Source organism: Apis florea, unplaced genomic scaffold (genome assembly GCF_048593485.1).
Source record: "Apis florea isolate Af1SG1 unplaced genomic scaffold, ASM4859348v1 contig_2350_pilon, whole genome shotgun sequence".
Taxonomy (NCBI): domain Eukaryota; kingdom Metazoa; phylum Arthropoda; class Insecta; order Hymenoptera; family Apidae; genus Apis; species Apis florea.
Genome location: NW_028256565.1, coordinates 1,455,095 through 1,481,944, shown reverse-complemented (window position 1 = coordinate 1,481,944; position 26,850 = coordinate 1,455,095). Strand labels below are relative to the sequence as shown.

General features: G+C 40.2%; 1 protein-coding gene and 1 long non-coding RNA gene across 8 annotated transcripts in view; one reads left to right on the top strand and one right to left on the bottom strand.

Annotated features, from left to right (window-relative positions):
• The window catches only part of PH4alphaEFB (prolyl 4-hydroxylase subunit alpha-1), a 292,581-nt gene that overhangs the window by 186,015 nt on the left and 79,716 nt on the right, over positions 1-26,850 (top strand). The gene's annotated exons all lie outside the window — the stretch shown is intronic.
• On the bottom strand, positions 536-26,556 carry LOC147658092 (uncharacterized). Its single transcript, XR_015291213.1, has 3 exons — positions 26,154-26,556; positions 1,946-2,032; positions 536-1,665 (listed from the first exon to the last, which is right to left on the bottom strand). It is a non-coding gene; the product is annotated as an uncharacterized LOC147658092 (long non-coding RNA).

Genomic DNA, 26,850 nt, shown 5'->3' with positions numbered 1-26,850 from the left:
TATGTCGAAGGAAGGCGCGTGGAAGCCTCTCGAATAAATCGAATCTCGTCACGGCGTTTTCTCGAAGCGTGATTCGAATCGTAGGCGGATTCCACGCGGACCAACCACGTTTGATACGTGGAGCAGTCTCTGTCCGGAGGAAAGTTAGCTCGGAATGACGCGTTTCCACGCGATAAATTAAGATCCTTCCTACGCATCTCTCTCTCTCTCTCTCGTTTCCGCCTCGGCTTCGTCACGTTCCGCTTCCTTCGCGTCTATTTCTCTTCCTCCCTCCCTCTCCCTCCTTATCTCCTTCGATTCCGCATTCCTTTGTCCTTTTCTCCGTTATTGGCATTAGCCGCGTTTTGTCCCATTTATCCACGCGGTGGCGAATACGTTGTTCGAATAAATCGCGTTATTGGCGCGGTATTAATTATTATATACCAGAATATAATTTGGGGATAATCGAAAAAATTAAGTTCATAAATTTCCTCCCTATAATAATCGAATTCGATTTACGAGAAGTTGCAACAACACCGGGATGTTATTTAAATTTGCTTTGGGAAATCTACCGTTATTATTCGGTACGATTATTCGGAAAAAGTTTCCTGTCTCCCGTGGCCAGACGCCAGATAACAATACAGATCGACGATCTATATTATTCCTGCTTCTTTCTTCGCGCTCCCTCTCCCTCCCTCTAATCTAATCTTTACTACGTCTAAACGAACCTCGACAAAGCGATTTGAAATTGGAACCACTGGAAAGGTGAAAGGGAGAAGAACCGATTTGAGGCTTCTCTCTCTCTCTCTCTCTCTCTCTCTCTCTCTCTCTCTCTCTCTCTCTCTCTCTCTCTCTCCCACACACACACACACACACACACACACACACACACACACACACACACACACACACACACACACACACACACACACACACACACACACACACACACACACACACACACACACACACACAACAGCAGATACACAGACAGACACAGACTCTCGTTTATCCCCCAAAAGGGAAGCCGGGGAACGTAAACATCCTCGAAAGAAATTCTCCAAAACTGGAGAAATAGGAAGCCGGAAACGGCTTAAGAGTAGCCCGGTAGCCAAGTAACGCGACGACGACAACAACACACACAACGCCCACCGACCCGACCAACCAACTTTCCAACCACGGAATAAATCCCCGAAACTTGCCTCCTCCAAAAAACCAACCCTTCCCTCCTTCCCTCCCTCCCTTTCTTCCACGAAATGCAGATCCTCGTCCTCCTCTCCCCTCCCCTTCGCACGCCTCGCCTCGCCTCGCCCTTATTCCACGGCAAATTTCGACCGGGGACGGGCGATTTATCGTCGCCGTTCGGATCCAATGGCAAAGTGTCCAGAAAATAGCCGAGAGTTACGTGGCCCCTTTGTGGACCGAGAAAGTCCTGTAATCCCTAGGGGAAGGGCGAGGGACGGGAGAAGGAAGTCCATTAAGAGGGGGAGGCGAGGAGGATCGGCGGAACGGCGTTTCGACGATATTCTCCGGCGTTGGACGTCCAACCCTGGCCCTGGGATTCCATCGGTATTCCATCGGTTGGCGCTTCGCGATAGCACAATTCGCGACGGCAACCTCGGCGGAGCGCTCGGCTGTAGAGAGAGGGCGCGTCGAACTCGTTACCAATCGAGGTGGCAAAAGTCCCTAGAATGTGATTACATTATATATTATTAAAATATTAGTAAATAAATATATCTATTAATGTAAATATATGTACAACATGTATAAAATGGATGGCGAGTTACGAGTGTTATATATTAAGTCATGTAAAATAAAAAGAAAAAAAAAAAACAAATGGAAGTAAAGATGAAGCAGAGGTTATATTGTGAACAAATCGGTATGTAAAATAATAATAGAATTTCTTTTTTGCAATTTAACGTTATTTAAATAATATTGTCGAATACAATAATCACATAATGTTTACCTTGTATTAATTTGAGATTAAGTTGACCAAGGGTATTTCGTAATATCAAAAGCCAGATCTTTTATTCACATTCATAATTTTTGGATTCTGAAAAAAATGATAATTTCAATCAACAATTGTAGGAATCGCTTTAAAACTTTATGAAAGCCGTCGAATTTCTTCTGTATTAAAATTAAAGGATCCAGTCTCGTCAAAAGTTGAATAAACGTTCTTGGCCGCTTGATCTATATCACGATTGATATATCCTTTCAAAGCATTCTCCTTTTCTGGAATTATTTTTGAACAAGGTATGGCTATAAGATCAAAAATTTATCACGTAAAAAAGTATCTTCCACGAAAAATTATTCAATTCCGTGCCAAGCGAAACGTGTTTCGCTTTGCAGATAATCGAGTTGAGACATTGTGCGTATATATATTAATTATACAAATAAGTCCTTTTCCAAATTCTGTCTCGTGACTTCCAATCTCGTCGAACTTTGCGTCTGAACGATCGTCGTCTTCCAAATTAAAAAATTTCCAAAATTAAAATTTTTGCTACCACTTTTCCCACGTTCCATAAGATACACGCGCGAAACCATTTCGACAGCTTTGACAGCCAATCTCCTATCGCTCAAAATGGTTGCACGGGACTGGAAAGTCTTACAGCGCTCGCTGCGACTCTTCTCGAAAACGAAAGAACGCTGTTTCAGATGGCGCCACGAGCGGCGAAGTAATTCGAACTCGGTCGAGAAGTTACGATCGTGAAAAAACTTAGGGGGAAGGAACTTATTCGCGCGCCTACACACACACACACACACACACACACACACACACACACATATATATAGATGTGCGTATGCCGAGCGAGCGTGTAAATATTTTTATCGCGACCCACATTCGTCCTCCGTCTCTTTATCTTCTCTTTCGCATCGCTATTATTTACGTTTCAACGTAATCGATCGATTCACCGACCATTTTCCAACGAGCACAATCGTTTCCACTTTCTCGTTCTTCGAAGTTGTGGCCAAGAGGTGGCACGGATCCTTCCCCACCGTAATTTTCCAGCGGAATCCGCTCTTTTTCGCGAGGAGAGAAGTCGGAGGCGCGAATTGAATCGGGCGTCGGTTTAATCTCCCCCGTTTCCGGCACCCGACTTCCTCCTCTCGTCGAACGCTTTGAAAGAGAGAAAGAGAGAGAGAGGGATGAAGGGAGAGTGAATAGAGAAGATCCAAGAGGGGGACGATATTACGCTCGGCTATCGTCCAAGATCGTGGCCACGATTCTAATCTCTTCGATTTCCCGCAAATTTTCGTCCTGCGCGTGATATCGCCGATCTTTTGGCCTCGTTTCGTCGAGATAACTCGGCAGGGAAATTGGACGTTAGTTATTTCGCCGAGAATCGAGATTGCGACGAAATTAGAGAATCGAACGATACCGGTCACTGTTTTTGACTGGAAATGTAGATTAACGCGTGAAGAAGAAACGGGAGATAATTAGATGTCGATCTTTCGTACGTGTATCGAGATATACACGTTTTTTCGCTTGTTCGAAACTTTGTACGTATTTTATTAACGATTATACGAATTATTATTATAATTATTTTAATTTCCCCTAGTGCATTATGTATATCCACAATCTTCGATTGTAGCAGTAATAGTAATTTTTCATGCGTGGATATCAATGATTTAACCTGATCCAACATTTAATTATTGATTATTGAGATATTCGCGCGTGGATAATTTGTTGATTTATTAATTTTAATACATTATAATTATTTTAATTTCCCCTAATATATCATACGTATTCACAGTCTTTGATTGCACTAATAATATTCGTGCGTGGATATCTATAACCTAACCTGATCTAACACTTTGATTATCGATTGTTGAGATACTCGCGCGTGGATAATTTGTTGATTTATTAATTTTAATACGTTATAATCATTTTAATCACCCTTAATATATCATGTATGTTCCTTTGATTGTACTAATAATATTCGTGCGTGAATATCTATAATTTAACCTGATCTAACACTTTAATTATTGATTATTGAGATACTCGCGCGTGGATAATTTGTTGATTTATTAATTTTAATACGTCATAATTATTTTAATTTCCCCTAATATATATTATACGTATTCACAATCTTTGATTGCACTAATAATATTCGTGCGTGGATATCTATAATAATCTAACCTGATCTGAACGCTTTGATCATCGGTTATCGAGACACTCGAAAAATAATTTGTCGATTTGCACGCTCGTTCTTGAAACTTCGCACGTGTTTCATTAAGAATCCTCGATCCGTGCAAATGCCAATTTATCCTTCGTTCCATCCGCGGAGGAAGAGGCAAGCAACAGTCGAAGAAACAGAGACGGAGAGAGTTTCGCTGAGAAGCGGTTCATTTACCCTGCTCGATCGACCTGCCTCCAAGTAATTGTACATAATACAATTATCGATGAATTTCAAGCTTTGATAAAGTCAGCCGACTTCCACCTATAATCGAATCATTCGCGACAAGAGCGACTCGTTTTTGTTTTTCTTTTTTTTCTTTCTTTTTTTTTCCCCCCTCCCCCCCACTCCTAATTCGATCGATATTTTTCGAAACGCAACGCGGCAACGAAAAATTTCCAATTCTCGAACGGAGATCCGATCGATCGATCGATCGATCGATGGCCTGCTCGCCCATCTCGAATCCTGTTACCCGTTGTAAACCGATATACTCGCAACCGGAGAAGAATTAATAACGTAAAATCGAATTTCACGCCAAGAATTCGATAACCGACACTTGCCAACTTGCAATTTCGCGTAGAACAGTGCTCGAGACTTTACCAGAAATGCTTCTGTTTCGATCGAAATCCAGAGGCGTTACGATTTTCTCCGCAGAGAAAAGAGGATTAAAGATATTATTAATCGTGGCCGTTGAACAATCGTTGATCGAACGTGTAAGAAAGGTTTCGGAAGTTGTTGCGATTTATTAATTACTGATACTGTGAAGTTACATTACATTACGATTTGATCCGTACTTTCGATAAATATTTTTGCATAGTTTTATATAGAAAATCCTTAGGACGAGTTTATTTGTTCATTTTTAACGTGATAATTTGTTTTTAATGCGTTTATCATTGCGCGTGAAAATAATCTGTCAATGGTCTATTATATAAAGTAAAACTTTTCTTTTATCAAAGGATATCCGTCTAAAATAGTATTGACTTGAAAATTACTGTGATAATACGTTAAATAATCGATTACGATCACGCCACGCATAATCGAAATAATCGAAGCAATTTTGCGAAAGAGCGTGTTTCATTTATATCGTAAAAAAAAAAAAAAAAAATTAAAACAAAAGAAAAAATCGTAATCGTCGATGCCTGCAAGTTTCGATTCTTCCGAGGCATCGAAAGACTTTACGATTCCTCGTAATGTTCCCAAGTTCGAGCCCCTTAAATTTACCCGTCGAAAGTTTCCAAAGCTTCTTGAAATTCGGGGTCACCGATCAAATAGATTTTCGCCGAAAAAGTCGAAAAATCAGGATAATCAGGAGATGGTTTTCTTTCACACGCAATTTCCCCGTTAAATTACTCCCCTTTCTCCCCCGTAATTCGTTCCAAACCGACACGTAGTAACACGTTCACTCTTCTCCGCTCTTCGCCGGTTTTTTCGAAAGAAAAATCCCCCTCCCTTCCACCCATAAATGGTCTCACCTCGACGCCCATATTCCTCGAAACTTTCTTATTTCCAAAGTTTTTCACCGTCCATCCTTCTTTTCTTTCTTTCTTTCTTCCCCCCCTCGCCCCTCTTTTCCCTCTCGCGCGTCGTCCACCTTCAATACACACGTACACCAGGAATGCTCGTGCAAAGGGATCGTATGTTTGCCGACTTTTCGAGTCGCGAATATCCGGCGAACTTCCGCAGAAACTCATTTTCCGCATCGATGGCCGGCAAAATTGTCGCGATTTGCTTGCTGGAAAACGGCCCGTAAAAATCTATAGCCCGGGCTATTTCACCTCCACGTACGTACGTAGGTAGGTAGGCAAGTATGGCGTGTGCTGTCGATGATTCGAGAAATGTTTTGGAAACGTGAGCGCGCCCTCTTTCTTTCTAATCGTGAATTATGAACGACCGGTCCAAGGTATATATATATCGAGGGATTAATAAAAAAAAAAAAAAAAAAGGGCTATTTTCAAACCGTTTGCAATTGTTCCATCCTTCTTCTTCTTTCGCGCATTTATTACTCTTACGTTTTCTTCTTTCGTTTTTCGCGGCGTTATAAATCAACGATTAATATCCACGCCGCTAAAAATCGCTCGATTTTCAATCGCCTCTTTCTCTTTTATCTCTTCGTGCCGCTACTCGAGATACTCTTCTCCCATCATCGTTATTTATTTTAATATTATCCTCTTTTAATCCTTCGAAGAGAAGTTACGAGCGAAAATATATTCGTGTGCGCGATAAATATAGGTTTTTTGAGCGCAAACTTTTTCAACAGTGTCCCCGGAAACAAATATATTCCACTAGAATAGAAGTAAGAAAAGAAAAATATATAAAAAAGAGAAATGATTTTTTGAACAGTGGAAACGATCGCGTATCGTTCAAATGTTGCAAGAAATAATAAGAAAGGATTGTTAAGTTTTATTTTTATATTAATTTTGATTTATAAATTATCTTGGGGATAATATCTTTTTAATAAATTAAAATCATTTATTTATAAACAAAGTGCGTTAATCGTATCAATAATATCAACAAATAATCGACGATCCTCTTTTCATCTTCAGAATGTCTCGAAAGGAGTGTCCTCTCTATCCTCCTTGTAAGGAAACTTATAAAACGCCGAACCGGCACATTTCACACGGCTAATTTATTACGAGTAGGGGAAAAGGCCTTGGTTCCCGTTTTATCAATTGTTCTCTACAGATTTCCCATCTTTCCCTCCTGATCTCCGTTTGATGAGTTCTCGTCGCGAATGGAATCGATATGCAAAATCTGGATATTCATTTTATCCACGCGCAACGTCGCAGAAATTTGCATGGATTGATTATCACGCGGGGCGGGGCGGAGCGAGCATTGCGCGATCATTCCGATGCAATTTTCGAAATCCAGCAAATCTTTTCACCGTCACTCCTCGAATATTCCTCTCGAATTTTCCTTCTTTCCTAATTCCTTTCCTAATCTCTCGTGATTACGTGAAATTAAATCGAATCCTCGCCCCAAAAAAAAAAGAAGGGAAGACACTAATGCTGAATCGATTCAAAGTGATGTTCACACAGAGAGAAGAATAGAAACTGAACGACTTTGAATATTGCAAATGCTTGAATCGATTCTACTGCTCGAAAGACTATTGCCTACTATACACGACTGTATATAATACAATTTAACTTTAACGAGTCTAACTGTATCGTTGCTGAACTCTCGATCCGTACTCTATCCGTATTCTAAATGAACTGGAACGCTGTCGCGAGCCTTGCTTGTCTAATCCTTACTTTTCGTGAAAATGCGAGCTAAGTGGGGATCAGAGGGACCAATCGCGTTTGGAGATTTCGAAGGATGGGCCCTCGCGGGATCGCAGCGTGTGGGGGGTCAGGACGCTCGTTTCACGCGCAACCGTGACTCGTGAAGTGACCGTTGCTGCTAATACGTCCGTTTAAATCGAGCATCTGGAAAGATCCGTTAGGCAATTAACCGTTGAAAAAGTAACTTGGTTAGAAATTTCGAGAAACGTTATTTTGTAAGTTGTTGTATAAGTATTAGGTGTTATAGTCGATCCACTTTTCGTATAATCTCGTAAATATTTCCGATTATTATTATTTATTACATTATATAGGCGTTAAGGAGCTATAAATTATTTTTAGGCTATCGAGTTGTTGAAAATAAAAGTCAGACTTTACGAATCTTGGATCTGTTTTTGATACGTCTCTGAAGAGAAGAGACTTTTCTTTTTCTTATAGGGATAAAGCGATCGCTACGAATATTCCTAATAGGAAATGGAAAGGATTTTTGTAAATCGAAAATATACTTGGCGATAGCGATTCGTCATCTAGTAGCTTCGAACGATCGATTTTTATCCAATTTACAACAAAATTGAAAAAAGAAAGAAACGTAACATCGTTTAACGCAATTAGAATCGAGGAAAGAGAAAAAAGCGACGTGGAAAACCACTTTTTGTAGAAAAATGGGACAAAAGCGAGCCGGTTTACTGGAATTTAAGCGAAGAGGACACACGGCCTCAGCCTCGAATCCATCCGCTTTGATCCGATTTGTTTCGCTCTTCCCCCCGTTAACTACGCGTAGCTTGCAGCAGGACAGAGAGCACACAGGAATTCTATTAGTTGGGAATACTTTTCGACCCGGTTCTTTCCAATCGTCAAATGAAATCTGTTTGCTCCTCCTAGATAATACTGTAGAAATTCCAGCCGCAGTGTTTCCAAACTTACTCGACGGAGGAGGGAGAGACTAAAGGAAGGAAGGAAGGAAGGAAGGAAGGAAGGATTCGACAAATCGTGAGCGGCGAAACGCGATTACCTCCGCCATTAGGGGATTTTACGCCTCTATCGTATATCTCATAATCGCTTAATCCGATCTTAACCACGGACGTCCGCGTTTACCACTGGTGAATCAGTAAAGCGGTAAACTCGACTCGAGGAGTCAAACGGTCGCGATTAAGAGTCTGGAAACGATCCGTTCGACGAGCGGATCCACGCGTAAACCGAAACCGTTTCCGTTTCGACGCGCCATCTTATATACATCGCGGACACTTGTTAATCGTGCGTCACAACGAATTTTATTCTCCAACTTGAGACTTGCTTGGAAATTGACTTGTAAGATTAATTTCTGCAATCTTAAATATTTCTGTATTATGATCATTAGGATTTACTTTATTATTTATTATTGGAGGATTAATAGGGATTATACTTTGAAATTTTTCAATTGATATTATTCTTCATGATACATATTACGTTATTGCTCACTTCCATTATCAATAGGAGCAGCAATTTGCTATTATTTCAAGATTTAATTACTGGTTTTTTATTATTATAAATGTTGAACGATTAAAAATTCAATTTATTATAATATTTATTGGTGTAAATTTAACATTTTTTAGATTTAATATCGACATCTCGACGTTATTCAGATTCATATTACATGTTGAAATTCAATCTCCATCAATTGGATCAACAATTTCATTAAATAGACTGACTTTTTTATTATTTTAAAAAGATTTAAGAATTTAATCGATCATCTTTAGAACGATTAAATACATTTCCACGTTTAGAACATTTTAGAGAGATAGATTCTTGGTCCAGAAATTCCCCGGAAATGACTGTTCCTCGTGCGCTGTTCCGCCGGTCGGCCGCGAGATTTATCGCGAATTTTCGTGCCCCGATCACCGAAACGATGGCAGCGAACCGGTGGCCAACCCGCGCACTTCCGCGCGTCACCGCGACTCGATCGAGCTACGGAACTCGGTCCAAAGCTCGCCTCCGAATAATTCATAGAGCGGTTCCGTTCCGATATCCGACGAGAGAGAAACTCCTCTCAACTTTCCTCGTTCTCCAAAAACCTTTCTTCTCGCTTCTTTTATCCCCTTCTTTTCCCTCCCTTCGTTTCCTCCTCTTTTTCTTCTCAAGAGCGGTTCTCAACCTTTACCACTCTCGCGTTGTTTCTTATTCTACGCCTAGCGTGATTCTCAATCGAGTTTCTCACGGGATCGAAATGTTAGTGTCGTAAGAACGCAAGCGAAGCGATGAATTGAAGCAGTTTTAATAATAAACTTCTTAGTTTTCATTAACCACCTGTAATATCGATTCTGAAATCACTTGTTCTCAATGCTTCTCTACTTCTACTTCTTCGCTCCCTGCTTCGCCCGTTTCAAGACTTTCCAAAGTCGATCTTAAGTATTCCGGTGGTAAATACAAGCCTCTAATTGGTTGCTGTCCAACTTCGACTCGGTTCTGTATTATCGATAGAAATTCGTAACAACACTCTCCTATGTCACCGCGTACGGTATAATTTTTAGATTGAAAGGTTCGCCAACGGATCATACTTGTCTTCTGTGATTCCAATGTATATATTTTATATTTCAGCGCTTATTCCATTAAATTTCTTTTAAAAACCATTTGCACTCGTACATCGTTATATATTCGCTATCTTATATTTTATTATTATACATATATTTACTAATGTATAATATAATTACATTCTAGGAGGACTCTTGTTACTCGATCGGTAACCTTCTTAAATATAAATACGAGTGCAAACGAATTAAAATCTTATTTCTCTCGAACGAAAACACCATATTTGCGGATTTTCTCAACTTCTTTCTCAACGCACCGCGTATATATTTACATTTTTCACATATATTCACTATTTAAAAACGTAATCGATCGGTAACCTTCTTAAATATAAATACGAGTGAAAAACGGTTAACACCGAGACACAAACGCGTTTCTATATGTTTCAAAGGCCGCGTTTGCGAATTTCTCGCTTCATATACGAGATCCTACTGTTAAGATCTCTTATCTGTTTATCCTTATCGCGCGAGAAGAAGGAAAAGGATTGACAAGAAAGTTTCGAAGCCGGTCTACGACACATTTCCCGAGTGTCCCGAGCGAGTTTATTATTTATTATCGGCGAGGGTGAAATCTCGTCGAAAATATCCAGCATTGAGGGGCGCACTCCCCCTACTCTCCCCAACCGACCCGTTGCATTTCGCCCCCTCTGTCTCTGCCTTTCATCCAACCCCGCATTGTGCGTCCCCGCATTGTGCCGAGCGTGGAACCCCTCTTCCCCCTCACCCGTGTTTTACTCGGCACGTTTTTCTTTCAGCTTGTTACGACTTCTCTCTCTCTCTCTCTCTCTCTCTCTCTCTCTCTCTCTTTTTTTTTTCTCTTCTTTCCTTCCGCGAGGTCATCCTTTGTGCAGACAACTTTCCGGTTGTCTTAGGTGTGCACCCTTTGTACCTTTCTCTCCCCCTTCCCCTCCCTTCCCCCCTCCCTCTCCCTCCCCCTCCCCCCTCCCCCTCCCCCTCCCCCCTCCCCCCTCCCCCCTCTCCACGTAGAATTATTCCGTCGTTTCGAGAATTTTTATCGCGCGTGTATCTTCTGCTTCTCGAAAGAAAATTCCCTTTATGCAATTTTCGAAGCTCCCTCCAATTTTTATTCTCTCGCCGAGTCAATCACGTTTGGACGCTAATTACTCGCGTCTCTGTATGTGTGTGTGTGTGTGTGCGTGTAGTTTCGTCGTGTTGCCCTTGCTTCTCATTTTTCCGCCCATAAAAGTCTGTTGTTTGCATTTTTCCATCTCTCTCTCTCTCTCTCTCTCTCCGCTATTCATATATTACTTTATAACCTAGCTCTACCACTGTTTCTCCCTCCCCCCCTCCCGTCGTTTCGCTTATTTTCATCCATTTTTCAACCCGCAGCCTTTCCTCCTTTTCCTTCTGCCTCTCCTTTTGTCTTCCTCTTTTTTTCTTTCTCTCCGCGTTCCCTCGCAGTTTGATCGTCTCTCTTTTTCTCTCTTTCTTTTGCTCCCCGCATTTCACAGCCCCGTTCATTGTATCATTCTCCTTCTTCCTTTTTACAGGTTTACTCCACGTCTGACTTTGATACTTTAGACGTAGTTTCATATCCCCGTTGCCGTTCTTTATCTTCCTCCTCGGGTAGGCTATTCTTCCCTCTTGTAAATAAATTTTCATCGCCATTTTTTTTCTTTTTTCGAAATCATTGTTCCCCCAAATTATTGTTAATTGTAACTTCGCGTCGTTTCGAAATTTCCATCCTCGTTTTTGCATCTCGTTACATTCGTGTTTTATCGTTGAACCGTCCTGTTGTCAAAAAAAAAAGTGAAAACGAAAGTATCGAATATGATACTTTCAATCTGATTTTTCGATTCGCCCACTTGATCCCCTCGCTTAATCTTTTATTTCTTCCGTATCCCCCCGTTTCGCTCCTCTCCCTCGCCTCTTTCATCCATTTCTCCCCTGGAAACAACCCCCCGTGCGCGCGCGTGTCACCGCCGAAAAACGAGGGGGTGGCTCGTTAGAGGCGAAGCCACCCTCCGCGCGAGGACACGCACCGGCGCCTGTTGAAAATTGAATCTTTTGTCTCGTACACGTCAGGGAAGGAGGAAGAATTGCATTGTGCCTGGCTTGTGTCGCCCTTTTTTTCCTTCTTCTTCGTTTTATTATTGTTGTTGTTGTTGTTATTGCCGTGGCGATTACGTCATGCTATGCCACGACGAGGAAATCGGCGTGAAACTGTGGGGCCGCGACAGTTCGAAAAATCGAAGCGAATGGTATTCGAGGAGGTGGTATACCATGTGGATTTAATCACGTTTTCGATCGGTACAAAAAAAGGAAAAAAAAGAAGTGGAGCGGATAAAAATATCGTCCAGGTACAGCGTGCAGTTAAACGAGTGGAAATATTCAATTAATGTATAGAAGAAAAAAAATGTGGATATACTATTAAAAACACGTTCGGCGAATAGAGGAGACCTTGCCGTTCAATTTCCTTTTTGTTTTATCCCGATATCTCGATCCGTTGCTCGGATATAAGCACTCAAAGTTTCCGTAAATGTTTAACACAGCGCGAAAGTAATGAACGAGCTCGCGATTTGGTGATCCGGATATTTTTCTTCCAAGGAATATGCATCTAACGCTTGTCTGGAGTTTCGAGTGGACCAGTGGGAGCGAAAGTTGAAAAAAAATTATTCTTTTCTTTACACGATGATATTTCAGGAACCGGAAGTCGTATCGCGATAAATCGAAAAACGTTTTGAAGAGCAAGGTTTCGCGCTTCTAACGATCTTTCAATCGTCAACCGGAAGTCAGTATCTTCGGAGTTACAGCGATTCAAAGTTGTTTTAATTTTAATACGTTTGATTAGGTGTAAAGCAAACGATTGAAAATTACTTTTTCTTTACACGATGATATTTCAGGAACCGGAAGTCGTATCGCGATGAATCGAAAAACGTTTTGAAGAGCAAGGTTTCGCGCTTCTAACGATCTTTCAATCGTCAACCGGAAGTCAGTATCTTCGGAGTTACAGCGATTCAAAGTTGTTTTAATTTTAATACGTTTGATTAGGTGTAAAGCAAACGATTGAAAATTACTTTTTCTTTACACGATGATATTTCAGGAACCGGAAGTCGTATCGCGATAAACGAAGAATCGTTTTGAAGAGCAAGGTTTCGCGCTTCTAACGATCTTTCAATCGTCAACCGGAAGTCAATATCTTCGGAGTTACAGCGATTCAAAGTTGTTTTAATTTTAATACGTTTGATTAGGTGTAAAGCAAACGATTGAAAATTACTTTTTCTTTACACGATGATATTTCAGGAACCGGAAGTCGTATCGCGATAAACGAAGAATCGTTTTGAAGAGCAAGGTTTCACGTTTCTAACGATCCTTCGCTCGTTAACCGGAAGTTGCTATCTTCGAAGTTACAGCGGTTCAAAGTTTCTCCAATTTTAATACGTTTGTAATTATTGCGAAATATGTGCATTTCCATAGAAAATTCGCAGTTCTAGTTATTAGTCGTAGAACAACAAGCGTTTTTTTTTCTTCGCTTTCTTCCTCTCTCCATTTCGAATCAATTTTGTTCACATTCGGTTATACGTACGGAGATAAGGACGCAAAATCTCTTTTCACTCTTTCATCCCCCACACCTATGCGACTTATTCAGCGAATTTCTTAGTTGCCTCATAAACGTAAACGTTCCCGGAGATATAATCTCTCGGAACGCGCCTCGTCTCAAATTTTAATTACCGCCAACAACTATCTCGCGCCTCATCCCGCGGGTATGCAAAAGAGGCACGCATGCAGAGGCAAATGGGGGTTTTATACATCAACGGAGAAATTTGTTTATTATTTCATTTCGACGAAATGAGAATCTGATCGATCTCTCGAGAAAATCTATTGCCCTTTATCTTCTTTTTTTTTTTTTTTTTTTTTCATCGATACATCGATCGATCAACGTAGTTAGAGACGTAGCACTCGTTCCGCGAAGGAAAGACAGGCGAGTCATCTCGGCGAATAAATGGAATTGGACAGTTTGGTGAACTCTGTTTCGGCCGATGGGTGTTCGTTCTTGGCGAAAACTCTGGAAAACGGAAGTTAAATTGCCCCCGGAGGGAATCTGGATGGTCGTTCCGAAAGCGAGGCTACAAATAGTTGTAAACAGTTGTCCGAGATTCTTTTTTTTCCTTTTTTCTTTTTTTTTTTTTTTTTTTTCCGTTTCCATCGAACGAAACGATTTCCCCTCTTCCCACACTCGTCGATCCTCTCTCGTCTCGTTCCATTCGGTTCAAAGGAAAGGATTGAAAAGAAGAGAAAGAGAAATATTTTTTTTCAACAATCATCCAAATGATCCCTCCAAATTTCGCAGTGGAGGCCCGCTACGATTTAATACCTCCGATATATACACGTATCTCTCGACGATTTAACGAGAATATCCGAGGAACGATGTTTCGAGGCGAATTACAGTGAAAATATGCGAGTATTAGGAAAAGTTTGCCGCCTAGGCGTTAGGAATTCTCGCGAGATTCCTGCTCGTTTCACGGCCAGCTGCGACGACTCGATCGAAATTTCGAGACGTTCGGATCGATGAGCGTGGAGCGAAATTTCTAGGTTAATAAACAGGGAGGGCGTAGGTATCGCGGTCGGTCGGATAAAAGTGGCAGCGTTGCGGAAGCTGCCGGGCTAATGGGCGTAATAACCTATGGGATCCATAGCTCGATAAAACCACAGCTGTGTGGCAGTGTCGCGTAATGGACGTGGTAATCTGCAGGGCCGCAGTTACACGAATTGTCCGCCAATATATATATATATATATAGATATATTGGCAATAGATGTACCGCGTTTGGAGAAGAAACACGGAACGTTTCGATCGTCAGCATTCGCCTGGAAAGTAAAGATGTTTTTTAAATTTTTTTCTTTTAAATATCGGAATTCCGTGTCTGTGTTCTAAATTTAATTATTGCTCGCTAGATCATCGGCTTGGGTTTGATCGATTCGAACGACTGAGCGTTATATATAACATCGGCGAGAAAAGGCATCGTTGTTTAGTTAAGTTATTAACACACCGATATTTGTTGACTTTCGGGGGGATATAATCGAGCGAATTATTTTCCAATATATTGTACGCATAGCGTTTGCGCGAATCAATTGGATCGAAGTTTAATAGGAATTTTGGGTAAATAGATTGGATGGATATTATATATGGGACGGTTGCTCCGCAGAGGAATTCGGTGGATCCGTGGAGTGTAATAATCCACCGATTCACGATTAAATAGGAAATTTTCGCGGGTAGAGATCGATGAACAGTAATCGGCCGGTAGTATTAATAACGCGATAATCTAAATATTCGCGGATCTACGCGGAATCTGTGAGATACGACTGGAGGGGAGGGGGAGTTAGTAACGCGCGATTTCTCTCGCCGCTTTTTTCTCGCCCTTAACGGGTGGGAGGGTAGGAGGGGGGGGGGTAAGAGCCACTAAGAGTCACAGCGTTAAGTGTTAATTTAGGGCGTTAGAGATTGTTCTCTTTTTCTTTTTCTTTTTCTCTTCGATTTTTTTGAGATCGCTTTTCATTAAATAATAATAATCAAATAATTATTATTAGGACAAAATTATTTTTTGAGCTTATATGGAGGGGGGGGGAGGGGAGAGGAGGTAGGGATTTAATTTTTTAGAAAATGATAAATTGGTTTTTATTAAATGTAAAAAAATCGATATAAGTGTAAATGTACAAATATACAAAAATGAAACGTGTAAAAAATAAACAGGTTAAGCGATAAGTCACATTTGATTTGAATGAATTAATTGGACAAGGTTATTTTTTTCTCCTCGATTTTTGAGCTTATATTTTTTTTTTTTGAGATTTACCTTTTTAGAAAACGCGACATTATTATTATTTATTATCTCGTCGAAAGTGTATCCGAATACGTGAAAAAGAATTAATATTATTATCATTAATATTATATATTTAATTTTTAGATAAATGATAAATTGGTTTTTATTAAATATATAAATCGATATGATGTATATAAACGTACAAATATATAGGAAAATAGAACATGTTAAAATAAATTATAATGATATAATATAATAGGGATATAATAATTGGACAAGATTTTTGAGCTTATATTTTTTTTTTTTTTTTTTTGAGATTTACCTTTTAGAAAACGCGAGAATTACGTCTTATTATTATAATTTATTGTCTCGTCGAAAGTGTATCCGAATGTGTGAAAAAGAATTGATTGATCGCATTTAATAGGATGAAGAAATAAAATACGAGTAATCAGTATATAAAAAAAAATATACAAATAAAATATATATGATATAAATTAATAAAATAAAAGATAAGCCATAGTGATTTGAACGATTGAAGTTAATTCGACAAGATTACTTTTTTTTTCCCTTCGATTTTGAGCTTGACGTGAAAGGAAAACGACAAATTTGTCATTATTTATTAAAAAAGAATCAATTAATTGTGTTTAATTAGTGTAAAATGAAAAATGAGAAACACGACTAATCGATATATTAAAAATATATAAATATAATTGGAATAAAGATTATTTTTCCCTTCGATTTTGAGGGAAGATTCAGTGTTTGGAAAACATTATAAATTTATCATAATTTGTTTGTAAAAAAGAATTAAAAAAGAAAACAGGTAGATGTATAGAAAAATATAATAACAAAGTAGAAAAGGGATCAATAAATATTTAAATAATAAAAGTAACAAGAATTAAACTTAAAATTTGTGCCAGCTTTATTCACTATTTTGAATTTGAACCCTATGACTTAGAAAGCGAACTTCGAATTTCGAGAATTGGAAATGGTATTCCAAAGATAAGAAAAAAAATATGAAAAAAGAAGGTATAGTTATTTGTTACGAGATTTTCTCCTATAAATTATCCTCCAAAAAGTGATTAATTTAACGAAATAACAAAAAAAAAAAAAAAAAAAAAACGATAAAATTGAAAATTATAAAATGAAGGATCGAAAGGAGTGACAAAATTTCCAGCTAAAGTTAAGAATATTATTGTTAATAATATCATTAGACGTATATAATGTAAGGTTAAAATTAATCCAAATAAATATTAATGGCTAATCATTAATATAGTTTCGCAAATCGAATATGGCGATAAAAAGAAGCACAACTTTTATTCGCGTGGAGAACGTACAAAAAATCATTGACAAATCATTAGTTCAAGTTTAAAATTAATTTTAACAAGTGAAAAAGAACTTATCGAATCAATTTTTCAACGATTTTAGATCAAAAACGGTCGCGTCACGAGATATTATATTATAAAATTGAAACTTAAATGCCTCTTAACGAATTTACAGAATATTTCCCATTTTGTTCGATCGTATATAAAAACGTTCGAAGAAAAGGTCTCAAAGAACTTATAATCATCATGCATTACATCGAAACAATTACAATTTCAAAAATGAATTTCCCTCCAATTCGATTATTCTTGATTTCACGAGGCGATCTGCATTTCGACGTAATAACCGGATTCAACGTTGCAACGATGTTATTTTTTCACCCGTCAATGAAACGGAGATACGAGAGGCTCGATTCAATCGTCGCGCGGTGGAAAAAAAGATCGACCGATTCACACAAAATCTCGAACAAAATTCGAAACACCGCTGCCGAGCGCAAAAACGGCGGTCGTCGAATTTCCGCGGTGGAGGATAATTATTAAGAGCGGAGAGGTAGGTGTTGTAACGAAAAAAAGAAAAAAAAAGAAAAAAAACGAACGGATATAAAGTTTTCAATCAATAATCGTATTTTCGATCGCTCGAGAATCGCTCGAAATTTTATCCTTCTCCTCCTCGTTCCATCAAATAATTCGCTTTCATTCGTCGATCGATTCGCTTGGCCGAAATATCGAGTCTCGAAACTCGCCGTCACCTCGTCGTGGAACATTCACTTCGATTCGAGTTTTGAGAAAATTGAGAAAAACGAGCTCGAAAACGAGTGATCTTTACTTAAGTTTTAAATCATTGAACGAAAGTTCGAAATGTTGGATCTGTGAATTTAGAATCGTATCTTTTCGTCAAGAGGAGAGAGAGATAAATCGATAAATAAATATCTCTGATTCGTGGAAAAGTAATTACGTTACGTTTTCGAAAAGAGAGGGGAAAAAAAGTAATAACAATAATTCTAAATTGCAAATTCGTAAGCAAAGGATTCGTTGTAGTATAAAGTTAAATATAAATTTGCGAAATTTCCGCCATTTTCTCGACTTCCAAAAGTCTCCTTTCTCCCTCCCCCCTCTTAAATACCACGTTTCTTAATGCCCGCCACTTAGGTCGCTCGAAATTACGAGCGAGGCGAATCTCTGGCTCGAAACGACGAAATCTCGGGTCAAACGTAATTTCGCCAAAAGTTATTACGAATGAAGCAGACGAAGCGAGCCGGCTCGAGAAAGTGCGAGAGAGAAGGAGAGATCGAGATTGCCATCACGGACACGAAGAAGAAGAGGAAGAAGAAGGAAGACGAGGCTCGTTCTTGTCAATTATTATTCAGCCGCGCAAGTAATTTGTCCGTGGTCTTACGAACGAAACTTATTCTCTCTCCACGATCTCGCTCGGTTTTCGTAATTTTCCGAACAGGAGTCGTCGAGTATCGTTTCAAATAGCCGGGTTTCGAGAAAGCGTTAAACGCCTCGAGGAGGAAAAGCAGGATTCGAGCGAGGAACGAATCGATCGTTAATTGATTAATTAAAAAAAATATATAGAGAAAATATAGGATAATTTATTAGGCGCGCAAATAAGTTTCTTCCCCTTCCTTTCCTACGATCGTAACTTCTGACCGAGTTCGAGTTACTTCCCGCTCGTGGCGCCATCTGAAAGAGCTTTTGTTTTTAAGAAGAGTCGCGACGAGCGCTGTAAGAATTTCCAGTCCTGTGCAACCATTTCGAGCGATGTGACGTGCGAGAAGCGTTGTTCGCGTCGCCGCTTACTTTTCGCGTTCAACGTAATGAAATCTTGAAAGATAAAAGGAGGAAAGACGCAACACAAGATTAATAATTTCTTTCTTATAACTCGTTACAATCTTACAATCACGAGAAATTTACTCGTCGATAAACGGGTTGGATAAATATAGTAGCCGGTGAATTTCTGTGGGAAGGGAAGAAGTTTGAAATTTCTTCTCTTAGATTTTAACGTCCGTCCCGTAACGAAGCGCTAATTGCAATTAATCATCGGCTCCCTGCGATTAAACTTCGCTGGAAGAGTCCAATCTCCAGCGTCTGACTCGTTACCCTTCCCCCTCTACCGGTAAATTCTCGTTAATGCGAAAATACCGAGTGCGATTAATAAATCGATCGAATGAGCTCGAAGATTGATTTAAAAAAAAAAAAAAAAATGAAAAGGGAGAATACGAAAATGAAAAATTCTTCCAACTCTAAGAATCGAACGACGAAATTTTCGCGAGCGAACGAGCGAAATTTATGTCGGGCAATTAGGCGTGCCGCTTCGTTCGTTTCCGCCACGAACGAGAGTCGAAGGTCACGCGTCCCTGGGGACAATTTCAAGGGTCGACCTGGTACGTGTTGTACGTACGCCACGTTCTCCCGGATAACCTTTCGAACCTTTCGACCCTCCTACGAGGCAAGAAGGATCCTCTCTCGCTCTTCAGTGGCGCCGCGCTGCGGAGAAGAGTGGAATGGCGGTTGTGGATCCAGGTGTGGATCATGGCCTTTTAAGAGCAGCTTTATTCGAAATTCTGATTAATTTTTTCGAGCGTGCAAATAAGTTCTTTTCTCCTTTTGTTTTCTTTTTTTTTTCCAAATTCAAGATTTTGTTATGTAAATCGGATACAAAATTATTCGATTGTTTCTGCTGATTCTTCTCGCGTCTCGGTCGGATTTTCGTCGAATCAGTGGCGCGCACAAACCATTTCGGTAGCTTGGACAGCCAATCTCCTAAGCTGGAACGCGAAAAGCGACGCTTCTCGCACGCCATTTTGCTTGAAATTGTTGCACGAGACAAAGCGAAAAGAGAACGCTCTCTCAGATGGCGCCACGAATGGTAAAGTAATTCGAATTCGGTCAAAAGTTGCACGCCCAATATATATTATTTATGGAATGAATGTAGATTGGACTTTTGTATCCCACAAAAATGGCCAATTTTACTTGGAGAGAAATTAATAATTTCGAAATTATATAAAATTCTTCGGTTGGAAAAAGATGATTTCGAGTCGATATCGCGATCCTGTCGAGCGAAGATGGATATAAAGTGGGAGATGATAAATGTATATTCGCACGCTTGCGACACGAAAAAGACATTGATTCGACGTAACACTCGCCGCGACACCATAACGTTGTATCCCCGCCAAGGTTTTATTTCGAATGGAAACGTTTCCTCCATTTCTCCCCGCATGCTTCAGACGTATCTCTCCACTTTCCGACACTGTGCACCTCACACTCTCTCGTGCTCCCCGTCTGACACTCCCCAGAAGCTCGAAAACTTCTCCCGATTCTCTCGCTATCCGTATCCTCCTCCCCACCGCCCCTCCCCTCGAAACTTCGATTTCGACCACCAACGATATTTCACAAATTTTTTAGATCCGTATTGAAGTAGGGGATCGATATTTTCGTTATGTTATAAGCATTGTTGCCATTAGCAGAGGAGGTGCAAATTTATAATATTGTTTCTTTGCTGAGTTTAAAGCAGGCTCGAAATATTAAGTTAAAGAGAATTTTGAAGAAGATGAATCGAAAGGTGAAGTAGTTAGACGTATCTCGAGTGACAGCTTTCAGACGTTTGAGTGAAGTGAAAGAATTTGGAAAGAGCTCGAAACGGTACAAGTTTTTATTTTTGAGTAGAATATTATAACGTTGATGAATATCTTGAACCATAGTCACGTGAAGGGATTCTTTTCTGAATCGAGGTAATTCTATTTATCACTCGTTTCTCCATCAGCCAATTGTTTTTAGAAAATAAAATATTCGCTGGAGAAGAGTTTCTTGGTCGAAATAACAGTTTCGAAACGAGAGAAACAACAATTCTTCTGGACAAAAATACGATGCAGATTTTTCCACGAAAAATGGAATAAGGATCTATCGAACGATAGATGAGAAGACCATCTTCAACGAGCCGTCGTCCTCCACCTTCATCGGCACGTATACAATCGACTCGAAAAATCCAGCGAGCAGAGAGCAATAAATCGAGAGAATCCCGTCTCGATCGAGGATTCGAGCGAGCGGTTCCAATCACGCGGCCCGCTCGAGCGTCCCTGTGTTTCTCCGCGGCCACAAAGCTAATCTAAGTAACGCCAAGCTGCGTTTCAATTCCCGATCCGTTTGATCCGTGGACCGCGATGAAGCAATCAACGTGGGGAGGGGAGCAGGCGGAAGGAAGGTGGGGCTCTTCCCCCACCACATCAGTCGTTCCTCCTCCTTTTTCCACCCGTCGCATCGCCTCGTTACTTTCGGATGCGATCATCTTTCGAAACCGTATCGAAGGTCGCGTCCTTTCGAATGGACAACCTTTGACCTCGCGAACAGCTTTTCGAACGGAACAGCTTTCTTCTCTCTCCTCTCTCCGGTTTTTTCTTTCCTTTTTCCCCTCTCCTTCCGGCCGACGGATGCCGAGCGAGAATCGACGATGCGTGGAAATCGCGCTTCGGGCGAGTTTCTATTAACCGCCTTCGACGACGACTCTCGAAACAGACGTTTGATCTATACGCGACAGTTTTCATATTCTCCACGTTAAATTTACAGGGAATACGACAAGAGAGGGAGAGAGAAATCGTTCATCGAGTGTTCTATTTACGTGTGCAGGTTTAAGACTCGATAAAGCTACCGAGCTTAGATTTGTAGATACGTTTAATCGATCCATTCGTCGCGTCTGTTCATTCTCTCGATAATTGCATTACGTTTTCTTTAATTCGTATACTACATTTTATTACTATATATATATATTTGCGTTAGTTTTCTTTTAGTTTCTGCTTAAACGTGTGTATGTAAAATAACAAATTTGAAAAATCAAAATATACGTACACATATTATATAGATTTTCATCGATCAAGGGATAAAATTTAACGAGTTAATATATTACGACGAATGTTTTCATTTGGATGGAATATAAAAAAAGGAATAAAAATTGATGATTCAAGTGTAACGCTTTTTCTCTTCTTTGGAAATCGATTACGAGAGAAGTTTTGGTTTTCCTCGATCGTGGTTCGGTGATGCGTTCTCTATCCGGGAGGACAACGGGATACGCCTAATTAAAAATCGATATTTAAGCCACGTGTTTATCGCTCGGCCGATCCGTCAAAGCGGCCAACCTTCCTAATAAACTCTTCTTCGCCGTCCAATTTGTTGCCTCCCCCGCCATACCCATAAATCCTTTAATTGCCGCTATCGTTTAACGTGAAATACACTCGGCGACGATCCAGATTTTTATGTTTTTTTTTTCTTTTTTTTTTTTCGAGAATAATAGCGACGTAAGGGGATAACTCAACCATCACGACCATCACAGTACGGAACGAAATATCATATTATAGAGTGAATCTGGTCGAAGAACGATCGAATCTATTCTGATAAAATTTTACAAAGTTATTTATTTATACGTCCAGTTCTTACGAGTGTGATACTTCCTCGTGAAGTGAAGCCTGACAGAATTGACATATATATATATATCTTGTTTTCTGTTTTTCTTCATCACTTTTTTTCATCAGAGTTCTCTTAGATTCGTAAATAAATTTCCTTCCACAGGAAACTCTTTCGTACTTGCCATTTTCACGGTTACGAAATAACTAATAAAATACTAGCTACTGAAAAGCAAGAATGAAAAAGTAACGCAGCGTGATAAAAATTCAAACAAAAACTAAATCTACGAGACCCGAGTATTTAATAATTACTTTCAAGTCAAGAACGATTATTGTAAAAACAATTCAATTTCAAAAATTCGATTCTTGAACTTGATCTTGAATCAGCAACAATAATAACGACCTGTGTCGGTGAAACGAAGCTGCTCGCGCCGCGACGATGACCTTGACACTAAAACGCCATCCAATCCCGTTTCTTGCCGCGCGTTGGAAACCGCTCTCGATCAACGGTCGCTGGTCGGCACAACACGTTTAACGGGATGCACAGCCGGCTCGTATAAACACCGCGGCCGTCCGTTCCTTTCCAAACAATACGATCCTTCCCTTCCTGTCCCCCCAACGCCGCCACCAACTCCTCCAAATATCGGAAACCGTCGGCGTGGAAGGGGAAGCCGCAAGTGGCGCGCGCCACGGACGAAAAAAGAACTCCTCCATTCGAGCATCCCACTCGAAACACCGGTCACCGTCGATTAACACGAGGGAGAGCAATCGAGAGAGAGAGAGAGAAAAAAAAGGAAAAACTTCGCTTGAATTTGTCCAACGAGCTCGTCGGCGAGGAAAGTCGATTATAATTTCAGGATCAGGATTGGGATTAGGATGTTGTTGGATATTTTGTACATTTGTCGCGTATAACCTAAGATGGAAAGCTCGATGCAGTGGTTCTCAACTTTAGTGTGAGTGGCCTCCCGAAGTGAAAATTATTTATTTGTTTTTACATTTGTTTATCGATCGACGCTACAAATGTTTATATGATCACTCGAATCGAAGAGATGGTAACATTATACGTATAAAATTAGCTCCTTCCTGAAAGGAAGCCTGGCCCACTGCGAATACCTGTTCACGTAAACCAAATAAAATTCTTCTTTTGATTTATCTTATCTTGTATCTTAGTGTGCCGCCGAATTTTTAAATTATTAAAAGTGTGACGGAAAAAAGGTTGAAAACTAGTGCGTTAGTATACAATAGTAAAGAAATTTCTCGGTTTAATGATTAGCAAAACAATGACAATATATACGTAAATTTTCTTAAAGGTAGCTATTGTGAAAATATATCAAGTGTACCTTCTTTTCAAGGCTAGTAACTTTTCACACGACCGATTTAAAAGCTACGATACGTCCACTGTTCGCTTTTTTTTGTTTCTATCGTTTGCCACATAAAATTTTTTTTATCTCTTGTTAATATGAGTAGTATTAATTACGATTTGCAACGTAATTTTTTTTTGAACTACTCAAGACAGTAATTGGACGAATTATACGACGAATAAGAAAATACCTTTTACTCTTCTATTATTATAACTACTTATAACTATAATAAACTTCTACTCTTTTACTATAATAGTGTATCGTCAAGAAGGATCTTCACTCGAGTACGTCGCTCGATTATCTCGACTCAAAAAGGATCCTGTACAGGAATGATAATTAAATTTTGAATCGTGCACGAAATCGCGGAAATCTAACCGGATTCCACCTTTCCCCGTCGGCTGTTCAGATTTATCCCGGGGGACCAGGTTAAAACGTACAAATTCCCGGATTAACCACCGGGGAGGAGTGGGTTGATCGAAATCCCTGGGCCGAGTTTTTTCACGGGCGGTATTAGAATTTCGAAATTCTCTCGTGCTCAGGTGACTTTATCCCTCCCTCCCTCCCCGCCCACGTTTTACAAGGATATTCCATTAGCCGGTCCCGCGAAGCATCCCTTACGAACATCCTCTTCCTTCTTCCCTTTTTCCTCCATCGCTTCGCACCCTTTATCACCCTCGTCTCCTCTTAGCTCTCTCTCTCTCTCTCTCCTTTTCCCACCTCGTTACGACAAATTCCTCGTTTGCTCCTCCTTTTACGAGAGAAATATCGTGGCAATGGACCACGTGGTGGCGGAGCAAGTGTAAACCGTGTAAGTCGTGACGATAAAAATATTATTTTCAAAGTGTTTCCAGTCTTCGTATAGCGTGGAATGGTAATTGGATTAGGTTTGATTTCTCGTTATTTTCGAAGAGGAAAGAAAAGATAGAGTCGAGGCGTTCAATATTCGGCAAATTTTCTTTCTCTCTCTGCGTAAAGATACGTAGAATATTAAAATATAAAAATTTTATAACGTTATAATTTATATATATAAATCGTTTGCGAGTCTGTTAAATTTTGTCCTTCCATTTATTCCTTTACGCGATAATAAAAAGTCTTGTGAAAGTAAAAGGGAGGTCTTGTAAAAAATAAATAAATAAAAAATACACGGAGGCTTTTAGCACCGCCTCCTGACGGCGAAAATTTCCAACGCATCCCTGCCCGCGTTCTAATCTATTCAGAGAACACGTTGTCAGCCGGCCGTCGCCCCCTTCACCGAGCCTTCCTTTGTGGCTGGTAAACAAGAGGAACGGTAAAACAGAGACGCGGGAGGCGACGTATCGAAGAACGCGCGAGAGCAAACAGCGAGGAGGACATACGGGCCGCTCTCGTCCTGGGATCGCCGCTAGTCCTCTCTCGTTGGTTCTCGAGCGGAAAACGGGGTATGGCTCGAGGCTGGCTTTCTATCCCCCTCGTGGAGAGAGAGGCGGCGCCCGTTGAAAGCGGATCCGGATAAGCGTGAAACCTCGAGGAAAAGTCGGGGAACGAGTAGTTGCGGAGTAGTGGAGACGCGAGTTATATAGGGTGGCTTTTAAATAAAACCGATACGAATTATTATTTTTCGCGCGATGAGAAATCGAATATTGGTCAATTCTAATCATGATGGTTGCTCGACGAAGATTTAGAGTAGAGTTCTCGTTATTGTTTCTTATTCTTTCTGTGTTCGAAAAGAGTATTATCCTGTGTAGCTCTCTCTCGAAATCCCTATTTTTGTACATTAGATCTGTCGATAAAAAAGTTAAAATTGTTCTCTCGTTTCAAAAGTAATACTGTTTCCTAAGTGTAGCAACGATGAAATGTCTAACGAATTTTGTATATAGAGTGATCTGTCGATAAAGAAGTTAAAATTGTCGATCGATAATATATATAGAATGAATATATATAGAAATTTTTAGACCTGCGTAAACTTTCTCGTTTCAAAAGTGATACTGTTTTCCAAGTGTAGCAACGATGAAATTCTCATTTTCAATCGTTGGAGTGATTCCTCGACGAGGTTAGAACGATTAATCTATCGATGGTTGCGCGATCGACAACGATGAAAACTGTTATAGAAGCGTTGACACGCCATGTTTCGAAGCGATGACACTCTCTTTAGACTCTATTGGCGAGAAAATCACCCTGTACATAGCCTTCCCTCTTGTTTCGCCGGATTTTCCCTCGCTAATGCACTCTCCCCCGCATGATTTTCGCCGCTTGTCGCTTTCTATTTATCAGGATCGGGACACCAGCATGAATTATTCCCCGCGCAACGAACGCGATTTATTCCATACCATAGTTTCCATCGATTTTTTTCACTTTTTTTCTTCTTCCTTCCTTTCTTTCTTTCTTTGTGCTTCGCGATATCGATCGATCGACCGACCGACCGACCAATCCAGAGGGCGGGACGTTGAAATTTTGAGGTTGTTCTTTCATTACACGTGTCACGTTCGATAATACGACGCTCTCGAACGGTACCAGATTATATCGAAATTACGCGGTATAACACGATATAGCGGGTAACGACGATAATAGCCGTTAGGGACTATACGTAGCGCGACAATATTAACGCTAATACGGTTAAAAATATCGATCGATTATATATACGATTTTAACGTTAACGCCCGATAAAATTAAGAAGCCAAGAAATACTAGCGCGATATTACGGTGTATTCGGTGTAAAGCGGTTACAATACTACTCGATCGTCCCGGAGGAGGTCGGCCGTAACCGAACGATTAGGAAGAAAATTCCTCGCCCCACCCAACCGAGCGCCTCTTTTCCAATCGTTTCGCACAAAAGCCCCATTTCCCCCTCCCTTCCTCTCCATTCCCCCGCCCCACGTTTATCGTCTACGCTCGTCGCACAGATTAACACGGGGATTGAAACGAGCTAGAGAAGGGGATGATGGGCCAGATACGATTTGATCGAATATCGAGTAGAAATTTCGAGTTTCTATCCAAAAATGATGGAAGATTATTAGATTCTTAATT